The sequence below is a fragment of the Gopherus flavomarginatus genome, chromosome 20 (genome assembly GCF_025201925.1).
Source record: "Gopherus flavomarginatus isolate rGopFla2 chromosome 20, rGopFla2.mat.asm, whole genome shotgun sequence".
Taxonomy (NCBI): domain Eukaryota; kingdom Metazoa; phylum Chordata; order Testudines; family Testudinidae; genus Gopherus; species Gopherus flavomarginatus.
This window is the reverse complement of record NC_066636.1, coordinates 23,360,493-23,373,057: the sequence shown is the minus strand read 5'-3', so window position 1 is coordinate 23,373,057 and position 12,565 is coordinate 23,360,493. Positions and strand designations below refer to the sequence as shown.

At 41.9% G+C, this 12,565-nt stretch overlaps 1 pseudogene; it reads left to right on the top strand.

Moving 5' to 3' along the window:
- The first annotated feature begins 5,683 nt into the window (after positions 1-5,683).
- LOC127037738 (scale keratin-like) lies at positions 5,684-6,154 on the top strand (annotated as a pseudogene).
- The last annotated feature ends 6,411 nt before the right edge of the window (positions 6,155-12,565 follow it).

Genomic DNA, 12,565 nt, shown 5'->3' with positions numbered 1-12,565 from the left:
ACATCACAACTGTGTACATTCAGCAGGTATATGCCAGTACAATCTCCCGAGAATTAAACCAACCATTTGCCCTAAATTTTGCTCATCAGCACATGGGCGCTTTAAGCCAAATGTTCAAGTCATGCCAAATTGTGTTTGGATGTCCACACATTCCAACTTTTCTGCAACAGGAATATAGACTGAATAACCCTTTGCTCCTACTAAAGTTGAAACAAAGGGGATAGGAAAGTGTGGGAGCCCAAAACTCAGGCACCAAATAATACTAGTTCCATAGAAAATCATAGCTAAATAGATTGTTTGGAGAGATTAAAGGCTTGGTTTTGCCCTGCCTCTGGTACAAGACACAGGTTAGAATTCAGTTCTCCTTTTTGCTTGTAGAAATCCAGCTTAGCTAATTTGACTTCTACAGAGAGACTCCAGAATTACACCAGTTTAAGCTGCAAATTCATCCCTCATGATCTTGTGGGGTGATCCTGTTTTTTAGAGTGAAATCCCTAGGCAAAGTGGCTGAAAATCAAGGCAGCTGCTTTAGGTCCGGAGACCTTTCTGTTGAACTCTCACACATATTACCCTGCTATAAGATTGCACTGTACATGGCTGTCAGTTGAGACCTCTGATGGAAATGCAGGGCAAATGGTCGGTTCAACTGATTTTTCACATGGACCTCAGGATCCACATGTTCAGGGAACATGTGTTCAAATAGAACTGAAGGGCCTGATTCTTCACTGCCTCGAACCTAGTATTGTCCTTTACACTAGTGCAATGTAGGTGTAAAAATGGTACCATATCAGAACCCGGGAGCTCCACCAGGAGCAAATCCAAAAAGGCAGCAGAGATTCAAGGTTGCAGATTTTGTAATTTATGTTATCTCGAGCTATGGTGGCTCCAATTCACTGTAAAAAAATTATGGTCATTTGAGGTACTGTGTGTCGAGCAACATCAAAAGACATTAGACTCCATTATTGAAAACTCATTTGGTGTGTTTGTGACAGTGGGCTTCGTTTCCATCTCTCAAGTGATTCCTCTTGGCTTTGTCAGGAGTATTGACCCAGTGGTGTTCTTCTGGGGCCTGGATGGAGATGCAATTCCAAGATCTTAATCCCAAGCCTTCATACAACACTGCACTCCTTCCTTTCACCTACTGATACTCTTTGCTGCAACTCCAGGAAATGTCTGCAGTATGTAGACTTTGTGTGTTCTATTTTGATCGTCACTTGAGTCCTTGACTCTAAACCACTGATCTCTTAACTGCACTTCTCTTCAGACGGGAATGCCTAAACCCATTAGGCTGAATGTCATCGCTGGGCACAGGTAGAACATAAAACAGCCACCATTTTGATCCTGCTTCAGCTCTACTTTGAAGGCTTCTCAGGTACTGAAGTAGTTCACAGGTGTTATATTGGCCATGAATCCAGGAGAGTGTTGTAATCCAGAAGGCCTAGTTTGAAGGTCATTTCATTGATGGGAAAGACATCCATGGATTTCAAAAGCATGTTGGCAAAAAAACATAGTGAATAGGTACGCGTAGGTATTCCAAGCATGCTAAGTAATACCTCCAATCCTCCAAGGAGTTCCAAGGGTAAACTCCACCTTGCTGCTAATTAGATACTAGTCTGGATATAAAGAACTAACAGGGAATTTTGTACATGACAGTAGATTGTACCAGTGATGCACCCCTGGGTCACCCATATAGTCTGAGGTTATTCTAAGCAGAATTAAAGAAATGGAGCTAGATTTAGTCCCATGTTGACACCAAGAAAGCCATTGGAATGATACCGTGATGATATCAGGCCCGTGAAGATTCAAGATGAAAGAGAACCACAAGTAGCAGATTCATGTCATCCTTTGTGGGTCTGTGAATTGAATAGTCATCATTAACCATGATCAAAACTGTTACAATAATTAAAGGAGTTGTGCATTCAAGAAAATAGTTTATTGGGTAAATGACAAGGTCTGAGTGCATAAAGGGTATCGACTATCCTTCCCATTGGCTCAGAAGGTGTATAAAATTTCGTGCAACTCCAGATTGTTCTATCCACTTCGCTTGACTTCTTCCTGTTCGTGAAGTTGGTAAGTCTCTCTGGCTCCGACTGCTGCCAGATGTTGCTTTACTGATAGTTTGAATTTTGAACTAAGTCCTATGTGGTGTGATTTTAGAAATGTTGGGACAAGAGGCGTCTTTCTTTGCTTAGTAGCTAGTCAGTCGTAGATGCTTGCACATGCTGACTTTAAAAATATCTGGTTGGGATTTTCAAATCTATGTATGGGATTGGGACTCCTGTTCCCAATAATTATAATTTGGGATTGGACATGGAAATTCTTTAGAAAATTATGAAAAATTTCAGTCTTAGATGACTTGGATAATAGACTGCATTATTCTGACACTTTATTTGTAAATACACATTGCCAGCTCTTTGGGTGATTTCACTGTAATCACAATAGGTTGCCTGGGCTGATGATCTGACCCTGCTGTTTCCATTAAACCATGGAGGTCAGATTTGAAATATAACTATTGAACAGCAGCTCTACTTACAGCATGTTAAGTTTCCTCTGCTCCCTTCTGTGTGTTTCAGGTTTACGACCATCACGAAAGATGTCTGACCTGTGTTGCTGACCAAGCCCATGTTATCCTGACATATGTCCAGATCCATGTGTTGTTTCCCGCAGTGAGCCTCGTGTGGAGATTCAAGAGCAGTGATCTATCCGCCACCAGTTTCGGTGATATTACCAGGACCAATTCTCTCTACTTTCCCTCAAGACACCATAGTGGGAAGCACCTTACCAGCTCTACCCTATGGAGCTGGGGGCTCATTTGGGGGTGGTGTTTTGGGTGGCTGATCTGGTTATGGTGGTGTATATGGGGGTGGTTTAGTGGGCTTGTATGGTTATAGAGGCTTATGTGGTTATGGTGGTGGATGCTGTGGTGGCTGTGGGGGCTTATGCGGGTATGGAAGGAGATATGGTAGGAGTTATTCTTCCCGCTTTGGAAGCTGTGGCCCATGTTAAACCCAGAAGAAAGATCCACAGAAGAAGAAGAAACAACCAGAAAATGAAAGAGAAGAGAGAGAGTCACCACTCAACTTATGGAAAATCAGAGTCCATAGCTCCATTCGAAATCAGTGGGAGCTGTGGGTGTTCATTGCCTATATAAACCAGGCCTCTCTATGGCTTCTTCTTCTTATGTTACCTTTTCTTTATGGTGTAGTGGTTTTGCAGTTTAGTCTTACACTCATATTATGTTTTGTCCTTTTTGATGCTGAACCGTCTACCACAAGTGACTTAATCTGGTGGAAAATGTGAGGTGATTTTCACCCGGTGTGGCTGGCTGCAAGACTGGCAGAACAGATTGTGTGACATACATCACTCTGCAGCTGGCCATTGGTTGTAGTTCTCTTTGTAATCCTGCAAGTACAATTTCTGTACTCTGCATTCATTCATTCTGTAAGTGCAAACTCTGATATTTGTTCCCGTTAAAAATGATGCTGCATCATATTATCGGCCTTCTGATTTTCCTTTCCCTCCATTGTTTCTTTCCACAGCACACTGGATGAAATTCTCCCCTGTGCAGATTGTCCACACAACCTCTATGCACTGTATCAATCCCACTCATGCCCATAAGAAAGAAGATAATCATTGGTCAATAGCACTGTGTAGGTTCTCTGCACAGGAGGGAATTACTCCTTTGTTACACTTGTCTCTAATAGATTAGGAATAAATAAATGACTCTCAAAAAGAATACATATCCCTCTTCTAAATAGTCTATAGAGTCATCAAACTTCATACTCTGAAGTTATTCAAAGGAGAATGGAGCAGCATTGATTCCGGTGTTGACACCAAGAAAGTCAGTAGGATAATACCATGATGATATCAGGCCCATAAAGATTCAAGATGAAAGGGAACCACAAGTAGTAGCATGCATGTCATCCTTCATGGGTCTGTGAATTGACTAGTAATCATTAACTATGATCAAAGCTGTTACAATAATTAAAGGAGTTGCCCATTCAAGAAAATTGTTTTTTGGGTTAATGACAAGTCCTGAGTGCATAAAGGGTGTTTACTATCCTTCCCATTGGCTAAGAAGGTGTATAAAAGTGTCTGCAGCTCCAAGTTCCTCTACCCACTTCTCTTGACTTCCTCTCCTTGGTGAGCTTGGTAAATCTCTTTGGCTCCGACTGCCACCAATTGCTGCTTTATTCATAGTTTGAAGTTTGGACTGAGTCCAGCGCAAATACTCTATGGTGTTAGTATTGCTTGTATTGTCAGATTTTCTGTAGCAAGTCAATTGTGTGTACTGGCACATGCTATCTTTAAAAATATCTGGTTGGGATTTTCAACTCCACATATGGGATGGGACCCCTGTTCCTAATAATTATAATTGTGGTTTGGAAATGCTTTAGAGTATTATGAAAAATCTCAAGCCTCAGACGACTTGCATAATAGACTGCACGACTCTGACTCTTTATGTGTAAATACACATGGCCAGCTCCTCGGGATTTTTCACTGGAATCACAAAGTGTTACCTGGGCTGCTGATTTGACTCTGCTGTTTCCATAAAACTATGGAGATCAGGTTTGGAATATAACTATTGAACAGCAATTCTACTGTCCTAGTCAGGTTAGCAGATCGAGCTTCTAGAAACTCAGAGTTTGGAAGGAATATGTTTGTGTTAACCTTCAGGGCAAAGCAAGTCTCTGCTTTAGGTGGATTAGGAATAAAGTCATCTTAAGGGCAGTTTACTCCATAGTGGACAACTTCAGGGCTCTTATACCTTAAACTGAGGCATGTGACGCTGCACGTTACTGGAGGTAATATCCTGGGTGTGATGGACCACTGACCTGATGCAGTATGGCAGTATTTAGTTTCCTACTGTTACAACTCGCAATTTTAGATCCAGATCTTTAGTTGGTGTAAGTCAAAGCAGCACATTTGTGTAAAAGGTAAGTATGATGATTTAGATCATATGAGGGGTTTAGACCCCACATTAAACTGTTTTAACAAGAGCATGTGAATAATTTACTGCATCTCCATGCTACTCTGTGCTATAATTATCTAAAAAGGTTTGAAAATTGTAGGCATCCATGATGGAAATATTCTCTATTGTGGGTTTCATAATGAGACTTGGAGATTTTTACTCATCCTCCATGGCTTGATGGGAATGGAAGTTCATGTGGACATGGCACAAATAGGGCCTCCAAATATCTGATTTGGGTCCTGTTCTCTGGCACAGATTTCCTGTGTGATCTTGGGTGACTTCAATAGTAACAGATTTTCAAAGCGGCTCAGCACTTGCTAATTTTATCACGCCTTTAATTTCCTGAAACCAAATCCACAGTGAGACTAAGAAGTCTGACTTCCTCTTTAGTCCCAGGCAGATCCCGAGAGTAGGCATTCCCTTTCCTATCTGACTTATGGGTCCCAATCCAGTAGGTATTCTCAGTGTGCACCTACCAGTTTGGGCCTCGCAGAAAAGACAGCTGAGGGCAGCTATGTCAGCAGTACCGGGGGCTGGCTGGTTGGTGTAGAGGTGTATAAGAATACTCAGATATATAGCCTGCAAAAAGGGACCTACATAGCCCACTTTATCATATAACACCAACTGTGATTCTCCCAGTCCATTATCAACAGCGTGTTAAGTTTCCTCGGCTCCCTTCTGTGTGTTTCAGGTTTACGACCATCACAAAAGATGTCTTCCTGCAAAGTCCTGTGTTGCTGACCCAGCCCGTGTTATCCTGACATATGTCCAGATCCATGTGTTGTTGCCCGCAATGAGCCATGTATCACCTTGTGTGGAGATTCGACAGCAGTGGTTTATCCACCACCGGTTTCTGTGCTGTTCCTAGGACCAATTCTCTCTGCTTCCCCTCGATACAACCTAGTGGGAAACATCTTTCCAGCTCTACCCTAGGGAGCTGGGGGCTCATCTGGGGGTGGTGTTTTGTGTGGCTCAATTGGTTATGGTGGAGGTTATGGGGGTGCATATGGGGGTAGTTTAGGGGGTGGTTTTGGGGGCGTATATGGTTATGGAGACTCATATGGTTATGGGGGCTTATGCGGTTATGGAGGCTTGTATGGTTATGGGGGCTAATGTGGGTATGGGAGGAGATATGGTAGGAAGAGTTATTCTTCTCACTTTGGAAGCTGTGGGCCATGTTAACCCAGAAGAAAGAGCCATGGAACAAGAAACAAGAAACAGTCTACCATAAGTGACTTAATTTGGTTGGAAACTTGACATGATTTTCAGACTCTGCACCTGCAAGAAAGAGAGAACATCTTGTGTGAAATACTGCATTTTTGATCTGGTGACTGGTTATAGGTTTCATTATGAACCTGAAAATACATTCTCTGGACTCTGCACTAATTCATTCTGTGAGTGTAAACTCTGCTGCTCATTCTCATTAAAAATTTATGCTGCATCATATTTTTGGCCCTTTGGTTTTTCTTTCCCATCCAGTCTTTCTTTCCAAAGCACTCTGGGTATAATGCTCCCCTGTGCAGATGGCCTGTACCAACCCCATGCACTAAGCAATCCCACTCATGCCCATAACTAGAAAAGCATCGGGTACATTAATTGGTTAATATAATTGTGTAGGCCTGCTGCATGGAGGTAAGGGGAAGGGATTACTCCCTTGTTACACCTGTCTCCACTAGAATGAAAATAAATAAATGACTTTCAACTTGAATGTATTGCTTTGCCCTTAACGGTATACGGAAAGATAGAATTCTCGAAATATAGGGCTGACAGACGTTTGACTAACCTGTTCTTAAACCTCGAGTAACACGGAATCCAGAACCTCCCTTGAAAGTCTTGAAAATTGGTCTGAAATCAACAAATGAAATTCAATAAAGACAAGTGGAAAGAAACTGTAGCTGGAGATTGAGAATTTTTTTTTAATTCAAATACAGCTAAATCTTGCCAACTGCATGCCCTAAATCTGGCCCACTAGCATACGGGTGCACCATGCCAACTTTTCATGTCATGCCAAATTGTGTCATGCCGAATTTCAACTTTTTCTGAAGCAGGAAGAAAGACTGAATTGCCCTTTGCTGCTTTTGAAGCTGAAACAAAGGGGCCAGAGAGGTGTGCAGCTAAGTTCCAGCCAAACAGAGGTCTCCTCAGAGCCAGAGGAGAGAATCAAACTGTAACCCAATGCCAAGCTGGATGTAATGGATTGGAAGGAGCACAAAGTCCATGCCATCCAGGGTAAACAAATCCAGTTTAGTTGGCCAACACCCCGATGCGGGACAGTATTGGAGAGCCACGGATGGAAATACTGAGTCAGTGTTGAACATGAGGAGACTGAAGAGAGGGAATCGATCTGACCAAGATGAGTCAGAGAATCCATGAGTAGAACCAAGGCCAAGATTTTCAGAAATGTCCCGCAATGCCTCAGATGCTCAACTAGAGTTACCTTGATATCAGGGCCTTTCTGATATTGCTCAGCACTCACCCTCTGAAAAGGGAACTCCATGAATGTTTCTCTGGCAGCCCAAAAATGAGGCTCCAGATAACACTCAATCTTTTAGAAAAACATGGGTTAACTAGATAGACTGGAGAGATTAAAGGCTTGGTTTTGCCCTGTCTCTGGTACAAGACACAGGTCAGGATTCCATTTTCCTTTGCACTCACAGAAACCCAGCATAGCTCCTTTGTAATTAGTTTTGTGTGTTTGCCACCAGATTTGTGTGTTCTTCTCCAGCTTGTTTTTCACTAGCTATAAAACAAGGTTACAAAAAACTGGGACTGTTTAATCTTGAGAAACCAAAAACAAATGGAGGGACCTGATGACAGTCTTAATGTATTTTCAGGGCTGTTATAGAGAGCATGGTGATCAATTGTTTTCTGTGTATATTAATGCTAGAACAAGGAGCAATTGACTTAATCTGTAACAAGGGAGATTTAGGTTACATATAAGCATAAACTTTCTAACTATCATTATAGCTAAGCAGTGATTTTTGGCTTTCAAAGGAAGTTATGGAATCCCTGTCACTGGAGGTATTTAAGAACAGGTTATACAAATGCCTGTGCGGGATGGTCTAGGTGTACTTGGTTCTGCCTTAGCAGAGATAGATGGACTCATTGACCTCTTGAGGTCTCCTCCAGGGTTATATTTAAAGAATTTTCCAATTCTGATGAATATTTAGAGCAGAGAAATATATTCTTATTGAAAGTCATTTACTTATTCCCATTCTATGATACACAAGGGTAACAAGGGGGTAATTCCCTCCTATGCAGAGGACCTACAAAGTGCTATTGACTGATTAATATACCTAATTCTCTTCTCAATTATCAGCTTGAGTATCATTGATCAGTGCATAGGGCTGCTACTGACCACAGGCAAAAGGGAAAATTTCACCTAGCGTGCTTGGAAAGAAAGAATGGTTGAGAAAAGAAAAGCAGAAGGTCAATAATGTAATGCCACATCATTTTTAATGGGAATGAGCATCGGAGTTTCCACTTACAGAATGAATTAAGGCAGAGCACAGAGAATATATTGTCAGGGTTACAGTAGAAGCTACAAGCAGTCGCTGTCTTCAAAGTGATACATTTCACACAAGACGTTCTGCTGCCTTTCTTGCAGCTGTAGATTTGAAAATCGTGCTCCTTTTTTCATCAAATTACATTACCTGTTGTAGATGGTTCAGCATTAAATAGTACAAAGCACAATATCAGCATAAGTATAAACTGCAAAACCATTAGACCATACAGTTAAGGTTACATGTAACAAGGGGAAGACATGGAAAGGCATGATTTGCACACGTCCCCCAATGATGTCATATGGAGATGTAGATGCTCATCATCCATTAGGTGAGTGGGGAATCTTTATCTTCGATCTGATTTCCCGGTTGTTTCTTGTTCCGTGGATCTGTCTTCAAAGTTTAGCATGGGCCACAGCTTCCAAAGCGGGAAGAATAGCACTTCCTACCATACCTCTTCCCATACCCATATAAGCCACCATATCCACCACCATAGCCACCACCATAGCCAGCACCGTATCCACCTCCATAAACACTCCCAGAACTGATTGAGCCGCCGAAACTACCAACTCCATATGGGCCCCCATATCCATAGGGTAAATTTGGTAAGGTACTTCCCACAACGCTGTCTTGAGGGCAGGTAGCGAGAATTGGTCCTGGGAATCTCACGACAACCGGTGGTGCATAGACCACTGCACTCGAGTCGCCGCATGATGTGACACAAGGCTCATTCCAGGCATCAACATATGGGTCAGGGCAGATGTCGGGATAACATGGCAGGCGTGGGTAACACAGAGCTTTGCTGGAAGACATCTTTTGTGATTGTGGTATAGCTGAAACACACAGTGGGGAGCAGATCACACATTATACACAATTTGCAACATTGAAGGAGACACATAGCTCTGTTTCTTGAGGCCATTTCAATACAACCCTATCCTTTTTTGTAAAGCTTCAAAAAGCTTTCCTGGCACATTCAGTATAAATCACCTTTTCACTGCTTAAGGCAACCAATAACCAGTGCAAAACCCATATGAAATGAATGGTTATTATCCCTGTGACAGGTTACTGGAGGCTTTGTGAGTCACTGGGTGACATGGGAGAAGTTTAATGATAGAATTGAGCATGTGGACTCCAGGACCGTCTAAATTCCACAACTGAGAATGGTCCCCCTTTGTACTGGTCCTGTATATGCAGAGAGGACAATCTCTGAATGTAATTAGTGGGAAGGGGGAGAGGGATCCCAATCCCATATGTAGATCTGAAATTCCCAATCTGCTATTTTTAAGACCGCATCCGTCAGGCTCAACAACCATGAGTTACAGAAAGTCTCTTATGGAAAGCAAGATGCCCCCTTCTCCAACAGCTCTACAATCTCAGGAGATTGGTGAAGGATTCCATTCATATTTAAAACTATCATTAAACCAACAATTGGTACAAATGCAGTTAAATCGACTTACCCGGTGCACTAACGGGATCAAGTCAGGAGAAGTGGATAGAACCACCTGCAGTTCCAAGAGCTTTTATGTGCTTTCTTAGCCAATGGGAAGCAGAGGAAACGCCCTTTTGGCGTTGATACATGATTATTAATGAAACAAAATGTTTTCTTGCCTGGTTAATTCCTCTCATTGTTGTAATGGCTTCGATCATGATTAATCAATTATTCAATTCTCAATCCCACACAGGATGACACGCACAAGACACCCTGCAGTTCCTGTCATCTGAAAACTTTATGGGCAAGATACCTTCCTGGTATCATCCTACTAACTTCCTTGGTGCCAACACGGGAATAAATCTAGCTCCATTTCTTTCATTTTGCTTTGTATTACTTCACAGGATGAGGGTGACTCAGGGGTGTATCACTGGTACATTCTGCTGTTATGGACAAGATTCCATGTTAGTTCTTTACAGCCACACCAGTATCTAATTAGAGGCATGGTGGAGTTTACCCTTGGAACTTCTTGCAGGATGGAAAAGTTTATTCAACATGCTTAGAATCCCTACCTGTAACTCTTCACTATGTGTTTGAGCCATTATTTTTTTGTTATCCATGGATGTCCTTTCAGTCAATTCAATGGTCTTTAAGCCAGGCCTTCTGTGGTTACAGTAGTCTCCTGAACACAAGGCATTACATGGCCTATACATAAGCTAAACCTCTCCTAAGCCTTCAAAGTAGAGCTGAAGCAGGATCGAAGTGGTACTTATGGTTTGTGTTCATCCCTGATTTTCAGCCTAATGTGATTAAACATTCCAGTCTGAAGAGATGTCCAGTCAAGTGATCAGTGATGTAAAGTTAGGGACTTAATTGAGGGTCAGAACAGTACACCCAAGGTCTACCTAGTGCAGACTGCCTCCAGAGTTTCAGTGAAAAGTGGGGTCACTGAAGGGAAAGAGTGCAGTGTTGTATAAAGATTTGGGATTAAACACTTGGAACTGTCTCTCCATCCAGGCCGTAACAAGAGTGTGGTTTTCTTCTAGGACAATGCTCCTGACAAAGAAAGCCCAAGAAGACTCACATGAGAGATGGAAATAGAGCCTTCTTAGTCATGGTGAGATGATTGAGGCATGAGCTTCCAGAGGAAATTAGATTAATCCTGAGTATGATCTACTTTAGCAAAGGATGCAAGGGCCTTCTCTTTTAGAAACTTTCCCACCATTACCAGAATGGTTTTCAAACTGCTATCTACACCCTAAGCAGCACTTTCTATGACTATGGAAGTAGGTGGAATAAAAGACTCTATGAAGCTTACCAAGGAAAGAGGAGGGAGGTTAATAATTTTGCAACAATGACCAAGACTTCTTTCACTAAATACAAGGACAAGATTTTCAGAAGTGACTTGTGATTTTGGTGCCCAGCCTTAGACACCTTGAAGTTTCCTGCACTTCAAATGTGCTAAGTTCCTGCTCAATTTCCTATAAGATATCTCAAGCAGGCACAAGGAATCACCAGTCACTTCTGAAATCCTTGGCTTTCAGTTCTTCTTTACTTTATATTGAAAGACATGAGAGATTTCGACTATAGTCAGAACTGCTCATTAAAGAAATGTATAGGCATTCCTAAAGAATTGAGGTTGATTTTCTGACTAAAAAGAAAAGAAGATATAGCACAGGTAAAGTTGGAGTGCCCAGTTACATATTACTAGAAATGGAGAGCCAGATTTTCGGGTGGTGCAAACAGGAAGAAAGTCATTGGCATGGATACAAGACTCCCCTAACCGGCGGTCCCTTCACAGCTGAGTTTCTAAGAGCTACTTTGAATGTTTAAGAGAAGTGTAAATGATGCATAGTCCCATAGCTGGCCCTTACTTGAGGAGAGGATTGCCAACCACAGGGCCATATTCAAAAACAGCTCAACTCATTGGAAAGATACCCTTGGATTTTGGCTGGCATGGGATCAGGCCCATACTAAATAGCTGCAGGTGGGCATCCTAAACATACAGAAGAAAATCTCCCATCTCCCTAATGAGATCACAGGGTAGACTTGAATTGGTTAGGACCAGTTTTAATGAACCGGTGTGGAAACCTCAACATGACAGCAATTTGCATTACTGATACAGGTCTGAGATCCCTTCATTTTGTGCAGTTATTGTAAAGAGAACTAAACAAAACAAGCTAACTTCATTTCCTGTGAAGTATGTCGAAAGATGCTGGCTATGAATAAAAAGGATAAGGGCTGTATATGAAAGCACTGTCTATGGTTCCATGTGTGTGACATACACTCTGGGAGCAAGAATTAACTAACAGAGCGAAAGAGGGATCACAACAATTGCCAGTAATGGGAGGAGAGTCCTGTGCGAAATATTTTGTTTTGTAATTGACATGGACTTCCTGCACCCAGGGTGTCTCACATCCTCATGGTGGCTAAAACAGCACTCAAATGTCGTCCCATTTCAGGGCTTTTCTAGCTGCTTCTCTTGACTTATTCCCTTCAGTGAACCAGCTAAATCAGAGTCAATTCAATCGCTTTATTGCTGTCATAATTTTTCTTCATTGATAGTTTAACTTCTGAGTGAATCTTGAAAAAAAAAAAAGAGCTTGTGATTCTTTTAATTGTGGAAGGATTTTTTTTTTCCATAAATATGTCCTTGTACTT